This window comes from Sceloporus occidentalis, unplaced genomic scaffold (assembly GCF_023333645.1).
Source record: "Sceloporus occidentalis isolate IW3139 unplaced genomic scaffold, rSceOcc1.0.p SCAF_2, whole genome shotgun sequence".
Lineage (NCBI taxonomy): Eukaryota > Metazoa > Chordata > Lepidosauria > Squamata > Phrynosomatidae > Sceloporus > Sceloporus occidentalis.
The window spans coordinates 78,797,501-78,808,390 of NW_028316982.1; positions in this window are offsets into that span (position 1 = coordinate 78,797,501).

A 10,890-nucleotide genomic window follows, 5' to 3' on the forward strand; every position below is an offset into this window, starting at 1 on the left:
TACAATTAAAAACTTGCAAAAATACAATTAAAATATTGAAAAATTAAAATAGACCATCTGTTTAAAAATAGAATACAATTAAAAAAGATTAAAAGCACTTAAAAACCCTACACTTTAAAATAATACAATACCCCCAGAATGTTCTTTAAAAACTTTCTGTTTTAAAAACTTGTCTGAACAATAAGATCTTAGCCTACCAGCTGAAGGACAACTAAGAGGTTTTCTGATCTCCCTGGGAAGGGAGTTCCATAGTCTAGAGGCAGCCATTAAGAAGGTCCTCGCTCAAGTCCCTACCAGCCATACCAGCCATACTTGTGATGGTGGTGGTACTGAGAGAAAGGCCTCTGCTGAAGATCTAATAGCCCTGGCCAGTTCATACAATATGAAATTTAAAGGTTGTTGACTCTGTAGTTTACCCTTCTTCCTATGGCCAAATAAAGTGGTTTGGCTCATGTCCCAAGTGAGGTGCATCTAACTCATACTTTGCTTCCCATCCTTGTTTCCTCTTCCTGATTTTCCTGCTTCAAATTCATAGTTGTTTTATTAGTGGGTTAGTTCTATTTTGAAGAGGCATCTCATCACTGTCCTCCAGCTGAAGTTCTACTTTGGGGTTTGCATTCTGCACTGTGCAGGACTCAGGGATTTCTAAAAATGGCCCCTGGGCTGTTGTTGTTTCCCCACAACCACATGTTTGTTGTCTCTTCAACATGGAAACGAAGACCACCATGCACATTGTGATTTTAAGGCTGGGGTGACTGTTCCACTGTGGTTTGTGATCAGAAACAATTGGGACCTGCTAGGAAGTTACACCATTTGCTTTACAACTCCTTTTGTCTTTCTTTCCTGACAATCATCTGTGCTGCCCCTTGTGAAGCCAAGCCTTTGTCACGGATACATGAGTTTTCTTCCTTATATCTAGATCTTCAAAGATGGCCCTAGTGCTTCCTCCACTCCTTGTAGACCCATAACTGCATAATTCCAGCTTAATTTCCTCTCTTCCTGACATGAGTGGAACAATGAATGGTCATGCAATAGCCAGTTTTTCATTTCTGTAAATATTTGGGTTATTTTTTTGCACACTCAAATTTTATTGGTGGACAAATTTTTATTGAGTACATAAGATAAATGCATGTGTGACTGACTGGAATTCTCTGCCACAGGAAATTAGGTTAGCTACCCTCTGTTCTCTTTCTGCCAGCAACCTTTCTGTTTACTCAGGCTTTTGAGTGTTAACTGTCTGATGCAGAAGGTCTTTTAACTGGGATGTGTTGCATTTTTATCACTATCATGGCCTTTAAAATGCTTTTAAATTGTTGGATGGATTTGTGACTTAGAGTTATGGTCTTATAACTCCTCTGTATTCAGTAAGTGGCTGTACATACAGCCCCTAAGGGGTGGCAAGACACTGCCCCTTTCCTAGCCAGATTGGGGCCACGGCAACCTCATGCTGTGGCCCTGATCCGGCCTTTCGAGAGCTCCTTGCCTTTTGAGGGCTCCATAGCCACATTGCCGCAGCTATACGACACTCCTTTGGTGCTGCATTGTATAGACGCAGCACCAGAAGAGTTCCATGATGCCATGCACCAAGTCGAACAGCATGTGGCATCAGGTGTCCTGGGGAGCGGAGTCGGGCGTGCATTATGAGGATGCTATGCCACAACTCCATCCCCATGCCATAATGGCCAATATGTACAGGGCCTAAGACTACATAGTTTTAGTTAATACTATGTAAATACCCCTCCTGGCCTAGCTTAACAGGCAGCAGCTGGATTGACCAAAGGAGAAAGTTCAACTGCCAATAGGTGTGCAAAAAGATGATGTTTTCAGCCCCTTCCCATCAGACAGCAAAACTTCAACAATCAGCAACAGGGCTATTGTTGTTGCCATTCCTTGTTGCAGCCTCACTGGTTTGTGGGAAGGGGCTGGAAAATCATCTCCTTATGACTTGATTGCCATCTTAATAGATCTTTGCCTTATCCAGAACCTAGCTGTTAAGGTAGGCTGGGAGGAGGGGTGAATAAAGAGGCTTTAATTAATTAATATATAACTACTACTAAGTAGTTACTATGTAACTAAGTAGTTGAAGTACAATATCAACAAATATTTTTAATATGATTGTTTAATTGTCTTTTAACTTCTGTATTATCCATTGTTACAATTGTATTTTCTTTTCTTTAATATTGTGAGCCTCCTAAGGTCCCATATTGGAGAAAGGAGAGATATAAAACAAACAAACCAACAAACATCAAGGATAGAATGTCTAGTAATAATATACCAACTGTAATTAAAAATTAGGGTGCTGAATGGGTACTGTTATTGGATCTTTTTTCTAATACAAGATTACTCAAGTATAATTCCATTCATTTTCTGCAATGTCAAATTGATAAGGCATTTGAATGGATCGCCTTAAGATTTTCTGGAATGAGAGAACATACTTCCCAACAGTAGCCCTGCTAGGTTTTTTTAAAAAAATAAGAAAGTAATGATAAGTTTTCAATGAGCATGGTATTACCAAGTCACTATCAGATGAAAGATACCTCATGGAGCTGAGGTGGGGGTTGACACATCTAACAAAATCTACACCATCTAATCTTAAACTACTGTAGAAACAATAGGGAATTGGTGGTGTATGGACAATTTCCACAATACGTGGAATCTGAAGTTAAAAGGTAGATAGTGAGTGACAGCTATGATAACCAAGAAAATGAGCATTGGATGTTGGTTGTGGCTTTCCTAGAATATCACATATAAATGTTGCAGAAGCAGCCTATTTCCTGAGATATCGGAAATGAAGGCACATAATCAGTGAATGTGGGGATGTGAGACCCCTGTCATATACTTGGGGGAAAATGGTGAAAGACTGAGTAAGAAAACTCTTGGAGTGACAAACAGGAATATATGTCTGAAAATGGGACAAGCAACTGATATAGTTGAGCACAGTGTTGTAAAGAAAACACCTGTAGATAGCCAGAATGATTAGACACTGAGTGGAGTAATTTCCTTTTTTTTACTTTCCCCAATTCTAGTTGTTATAAGGTTTTAAGACAGTTCAAAGAAAGTGAATGTGAAGGCCCCTTCAAGATATAGCTCTTCACTTTTATCATTTACACATTGGGATTACAAACAGGCAGAAGTAGAGAGCTGGGTTTTGCATATATGACTAATTAAATGCCAATCAGTAGAATGTGTTTAGTGCCCATTATAATGATGGACATTTCATTATAGGGATTTATCTTTCAATGTGTTAGAGTATTATATATTTTAATAATATTTTACATAATTTTTAAAACATAAATGCAAAAGAAGAGAGAGAGAGCGAGCAACAGTAGAAGATGAAGAAGATAGGGACAAAAAAAGAAATAAGAAAAGGGAGTAAGAGAAAATGATCATACAATTGGTATAGTAGGCTAAGCATATATATTAATATAAGCTAACTACGTATCCAATAAAATGTACTTGGAATGGTCATTTCTAGACTACTTATCTGTGTGTGACTAATATATTAAGAGTTTCTAACTGCTGAGGTGGTGAACACTAGACTTTCTAGCCTTGGAATTTGGGTCTTTCAATTTGGGTCTTTCAACTACTGTACAGTATGTAGGATCTAACCACACCACCAGTTAAGTTCAAAGTCTCAGGAATATGGTTTAAAAGTACATGCATATCAAAACCTATTAGAATATTCCCCTCTCCCCAATATAAAATCAACACACTGTGATATATAGATCCAGAAAGGAGCCACCACTGGCTATGCCTATCTTATTTGCCATGAGGAAGCATTATCTGCATTACCTTCATTATCTGTATTACAGTGTCAGCATTCAGTGGAATGTATTGGTATAATTTGCACACTGAAATACTTGATCTGACACTGTGAGGTCTTTATTGATGTATGAAGAGGCACTGAATTTTAGGGAGGAGGGAGAATTTCTCTATGCCCCAGAAGGATATAGCTATAAGATGAGTGGGCAAACCAGAGACAGAGAAGGCTAAATATTTCATAAAACTACAAATCCCAGTTTTCCATAGCACTGAGTCATGGTAGGTAAAGTGATATCAAACTGCATTAATCCAGAAGTGTAGATGCAGTGTGAGAGAGATTTAGGTATGTGAATGGAATCTTTCCCTGTCTAGAATTTCTCCTTGGAGTTTACCACACTGTTCCTGCGCGGTCTGTCCTCAGAACGGAACGGAAGGAGCAGGAATGAGTGCGGAACGAGTGGGGGGCGGATTTGACCACGAGTCCCTCACTCGTTCCGCTCCCCCTCTCTTCCGTTCTTAATCCGTTCCGGAGGGGGCAATTTTTTTGAGAACTGTTCAAAACAATTCTCAAAAACTGTTCCCTTCTGGAATGGAATGAACACGGAAGAGAGGGGGAACAGAATGAATGAGGGACTGGTGTGTGCAGTAAAATCCGTCCCCCACTCGTTCCATTCCCTGCTGGGCCGTTCTAAAAACGTCCCTGAAGACCAGTGCGGTAAGCTTCCTTGTTGCAAATGCTAATTGGCTCACACAGTCATTTAATGCCTGGCATCAGTGTGTATAAAAGAGGGTGAATGTAGCAATTTTGCAGCCCCCAACCCACCATCTTGAGCCCTAGTGGTGCAGTGGTTAAATACTGGTACTGCAACCACAACGTTGTGAGTTCGATCCTGCAGGGCTCCAGGCTGACTCAGCCTTTCATCCCTTTGTAGGTCAGTAAAATGAGTATAGCTTGTTGGGGGCAATACACTAACACAATATAAACTGCTTAGAGAGTGCTTAGTTCACTATGAAGCAATATAAAAATGTAAAGGGCTAAGTCCTGTCTTGACACCTCTCAGGCTGAAAGTGTGGGCTAGCTTGAATTATTTGAATCAAATCAATTCATGGGATTTTCCCTCTGATTGGATGAAGGTTCATGTGTTTACATGGTTCTGCAGATAGTGCTTAACATGTCTGAATCCACATGACATCACTGCAGTCTAGAAGGGAGAGAATTTTGATCAGTCACGTAAGACTAGAATAGTAAAAACGAATTTTAATTATTTTTTTAGATAGGTCTTGTTACAGATAAATCAGGAGTTTGTGATATATGCGTTTCCATTTTTTATTGATTATTTTTAAAAAGATCTTGTTTTTTTCCTTCACCTGTTTGCAAAAGATTGTTACACCCCAAACAAGGAATGAGGTTTATCTTGGACTTTCCTTTCTCATATTTTTTTTTATTCCAGTTCATGTTCACTGAGCTATTATTCTGAAACACATATATTTTCCCCCCAAGGTTGCAAGGTTCCTATGCAAATCATTCCATTTCAGCATTTCCATTTGCTTTATTTCATGATATGGTATTGATAAAAAATCATCCCAAACCTGTTAATGATATTTCATGTGCAGTAATGGCAAGGTATTCAATCAGTTGCATCATTACCTTTAATATTAAACATATTTAGTTTAGTCAGTCATAACAAAGTGCATTTAACAGCAAAGATGCCTTTTTATTTTTATATATCAATTTGTTTCAATTTCTTTCTGTACAACCTCTAAAAATCCATCCTTTGTCATGATTTTCTTGTTATGTCTTTGGTATTTTATTTTAAAGGATTAAAAATGGCTTGTATTTAACTTCAGTAAAAACAGAAGATTTACTTCTAAGTTTTTGGAAAATGATCTCATGTTCCAGCCCAGTAGGGCTTACTCCCAGGTAAGCGGACTTTGGATTTCAGCCTTGCTGTTTTTACTAAAAGCATGGGAACTTTTATTAAGGACCCTAGAAATTAGGCAATGAACAGGGCAATTAGATTTTTGAGACCATCTTCTGCCAAAGCAGGATATAGTGAGCTGATAGAAGACAGATCGGATATTAAACTGATAATGCATTTGATCTTGTTGGAAGAGCAGAAGGAGGGGAAATTACTTATAATACAATGATACAGACACACATACACACACATATACATCACACATATATACCTATATACACATATATATTTATAACTATTGTATATATGTTATTCCTGTGGTTTAAACTGAAAACAAAAATGAATTTATTGTTGAGAGTCTTCATGTTGAATGTTAATCCATTGACTACATTTTATTTCCTTTGAGTTGAGTTTGTTTTTCTAAGGCTCCATGGCTTTGAGGGTGGTGGTGTGTCAAAACTTGGAAATATTACTTTTAGAATTATAGCTCTGGTTATGGCAGAGTAGGCAAGCCATCATAGTATCATTAGGAAGCTTTAGAGCCAAGATTAGTCTTATAACATAATATAGCCTAAATAACTAGCCTGACCTGGAAGCTATCCTCTACAATCTGGCCAGGTTGACAAGTAGTGGTGGTGTTTATGTAAGCATGAAAGAGGTGTTATGTGAGTAAACCATGTCTCTTCTCAAAAGCGATGGGGGAAGATCATATGAAGTGGGGCTGCTTCATGACTGCCTTTTTGCAGAGGGCCTGGTTCAGGCAATCTGTGTAATAAAGGTGTGGCCTTTAGTCTGCCCCTCCTCTAACCTACTGCAAGATACAATGGATAAATACATGAACTGGGGCTCCGCTTTTACCTACAAACTCACTTGAACCTCACACCTTGCTCTTATATGCCTTCATGCTTCTAAGGGGGTTTCTTGGCAAGATTTCTTCAGAAGGAGTTTGTCATTGCCTTCCTCTGAGGCTGAGAAAGTGTGACTTGCCCAAGGTCACCTAATGGGTTTCCATGTCCAAGTAGGGATTTGAACCCTGGTCTCCATGAATCTTAGTCCAACACTGAGACCACTATACTATACACACCGGCTTTCAACCTCACCCCTTAAAAGGCAGTAAAATTTCTTTCTTATCTTATTTTGGGCATCATGTTCAGACTAATGACATGCAGCATGTCAGTTTTATAATAGAAAGAGATGAGCTTTGGTGTGCAGGTGGTACAGGGAACTATATGGAGATACAAGAAGACATATGAAACTGATATGGGCAATAAATCGATTGATGAATCCATCCTTAACAGACTCAAGCAAGGAGTTGGTCAGCTTAAGATAGTACTTTAAGAGTAAGCAGGTACTCAATATTAATTTAGTACTATTTAAGTGTCACTGTTTAATGGTGCTTTACTCCTAAGTAAGTGAGTACAAGATTGCAGCTTTAATTAATAATGAAACACTGCAAGGAAACAAAAAGTTTATGATTAATAGAACTATAATGTGTTTGTAGAGTGAATGAGTAAAAGATTCCTCCCTGAAACATACAGACTATTGGTTGCTTATTTCCTCCCCCCGCCTGCATTTCAGAAATGAACTTTACCCCATCCCTCATAATATAGACACTGGTGTTTCGGGGTTTTCAGCAAATTATAAAAAACTCTTTGCGTCATTCCCCATCAATATTTTGAGACTTTGGACTCCAGAAAGTAATCATTGCTTCGTACATGTTCTAACAAGAAAAGAACAGATGCAAGTTTAGCGAATATTGAGTTTTAAACTTGTCCAGGAGTGATTTGTGGCTGTGTCATGGCAAATATTTTTCAGTGTCATTGCCTAAGCCAGCCTTGTCACTAACGTGGTCATCTGGGGAATAGAAGGCCTAACACTCTGATCTCAGTATTAATGGGAGCTGTTGAGAATGGCAAAGGTGATAAAGTATTGTTTAGTTATTGGTGCCATACTTTTGCTGCAGGATATTATTATAAAATGTTTTGTGTGTGTGTTTTTGTCAGATTTCAATCACGTTTCCAATAACAATGTTTAGATACTTAAGAGAAGAATTCTGAAACAATGGAATATATATCCATTAGTAAGCCTGTCCATAGGCTGAATCAAATGGTGATCTCCTTGAAATACCTCAAAATGGCATATTATAAATCTACAAGACTGACTTCAGAAGGACTGTGTTTGGTGTCAGATTGCAAACTTACAGAGTCTGAACATAATTATTTCAAAGTAATTAAATTGAATTCAATGTCTAATTTGTCACATTCCCAGGCATGACAGTATGTGACCCTGAGGAGGCTTTACTTGTTTATTCAAAACTCCTGACTAAAAACTTGGTTTTATTTATTTATTTATTTATTTATTTATATAGCGCTGTAGATTTGCACAGCGCTGTACATACAAGCAATAAATAGATAAGAATAAACCCACCCATGGTGTACAATCTAAGAAATAATAGGATAATACATATAAAATACATAGCAAAACAGGAAATGATACAGTAAAACAGGCACCAAAAGAACATCAAATAGCAAGCGACAATTATGCAATGCCTGGAAATGCTTCTCTGAACAGGATGGTCTTCAACTCTGTTTTGAAGCTGGTTAAAGAAGTGATGGCTCTTGCTTGCGGGGGAAGAAGGTTCCAGGAGTGAGGGGCAGCGAGTGAAAAGGGGCGAATCCGAGGTGGGGCAGAGAAAATCCTGGGCTGAGACAGCCGACCTTGACTACAGATCACAGACCCCATCCCTACAGAACCCCCCCCCCCGATGTTCTTGAACTATGAGTTCTATGAACTGTGAATTCTCACTTCTCATGTCAACAAGAAGATACCTCTAGGAGTATCATTTATCAACAGCCTAGTACTTTGCCTAGTATTGGGATAGACATGCTTCCTGCATGTCCATCTAAAGTTGAACTAACCCACTTTTTCTCTGGCCCAGCTAATCAGCTGGGTTGCATGGGAGGAATATATTATAGGTGGATAGTCTCAGTCAAGGAAGGTCTATTGATAACAGGAAGACTTGGAGATCTCTTATTCACAGGGTTGCCATAATTCAAAGTCAACTTGATGGTATTGAACAACAAAAACCCAATATCTGTTGGGTTTGGGAATCAATTTTTGTCAAGTTCTAGTAGTGAAACTTAACAATTGCAAGGAAGGTTGCTCTCACATGGAAAACCAATAGATGTGAAAGAGGAAGAACATGTGTATGAGGGTATGAGTATGTAGTGGCATAGTGGTTTGAGTGTTGGACTATGACTCTGCAGACCATGGTTCAATTCCCAGCTAGGAAAAAAGCTGGGAGGTGAATCCCTAAACAAACACAAGCAGGTGAATCAGCAAAAAGTTTAGGGGAAATGGACACTCGGCAATTTTATTTAAACAGTGTGTTGCACTAAAATGCAATGAATGTATTTTAAAAAATGTTAAAATACATAGCTAGCGATCTATAAAAAGTAGTTCAAGCCTGTGGGCCACGCCCTACAGACATACACGTAAAATGAACAATCAGTACTGGGCCAGAAAACTACAAATCCCATGGGAACATATACAGTACAAAAAATATCAGTTCATTTGTGCCTCACAAAATGAGATAAAAGGGTATACAACCGGTTAGAGAGTGCACAATGACTAGCAAATTAAAAAGGGATAATGCAGTATGCCCATTACAAAATACTAGATATTGACCAAACGCGTTTCGACATATGTGTCTTCCTCAGTGGTCATGTACAAACTGTAAAGATAAAATGAAAATGGGTCACATACATTGCCATATAAATAGTAACAAAGACCATATAACTAAAAAAGCATGAATCATGAATACCTACTGCAACAATCTTGGAAAGATACTTATAAGGTGTATGGGGACATCCCGTCTCTATGGGTAAGTTGTAGCTCCCAATGGACCAAATATCCTGCCTGAAAGAATATACATGCAGGCAACTTCTAAAGATATAAAGTATAGTCCTTAGGGGAAAAAAATATATACATATGTAAACTCCTGAAATAGTATCCAGACTTACCTAGGACTGGGATGTCCCACACACAAGTAGCAAGCTCTAATGACGTTTAACAAAGTGGGAACTTTATATCCCTTCACAATCATACAAACTAATTCACCTGTGGATAGGCTTGCCATATCCCGCCTGGGGGTGGGACTTTCCCGGTTTGGGGCGGGTCCGCACGGTCCCGCTCCGGTTTGCCCCCGCCCCCGGGCAGGATGTGGCAAGCTGAGGGAGGCTTTCAGTCGCTGCTTGGGCCTCTGCTCCCCACCGCGATTGCGGCGAGGCCGGAGGCCCAGGCGGCGACTGAAAGCCTCCTTAAGGCGGAGGCTTTCCCGCGCCGCTTGGGCCTCCGCTCCCCGCCGCGATCGCGGCGAGGCCGGGGGCCCAGGCGGCGACTGAAACCCTCCTTAAGGCGGAGGCTTTCCCGCGCCGCTTGGGCCTCCGCTCCCCGCCGTGATCGCGGCGAGGCCGGAGGCCCAGGCGGCGACTGAAAGCCTCCTTAAGGCGGAGGCTTTCCCGCGCCGCTTGGGCCTCCGCTCCCCGCCGCGATTGCGGCGAGGTCGGGGGCCCAGGCCCTGAGGGAATCCTTCACTCAGGGAGGCTTTGCCTCCCCGCCTGGGCCCTGGGCCTCGCTGCGATCGCGGCGGGGGCGGAGCCCAAGCGGCGAGGGAAATGTAGGACAAAAATTTCAAATGTAGGACACATGTTTGTGTGTCGTACATTTGAAATTTTTGCCCTACATTTTTCCCGGTTTCGAGGTCCGGAGGTATGGCAACCCTACCTGTGGAGCCCCACCTAAAACTGTTCTGAAGCAAGCAGGATCCTGTAGGTAATAGTTGCTATTAATATATCCATACAGTCAATCAAACAAATAGTATTCATGGTAACAAACATAGACATAGGTAAAGAGGAACCGGTAAATAATTACAGAATTTCAGACCAATTGCAGTTCTCATTCAGTCCATGTGGTTTCTGTGTTTGAAGAGTGAATATCCAAAACAGTTCTCTTTGTCGGAGTTTTCTCTCCAGATATGTCCCAGTTCCAGAGATTCTTTCTATCGTCCAAAATCTGATGTCCGTGTCCAAGTGTTTACATTGAATAAAATGTTGGACCATAGGTGCCTTTATTCTTCTATTTCTAATGCAACTCCTATGTTCTGATATTCTCATTTTTATTCTTTGAGGAGTCATACCAATATACAAAA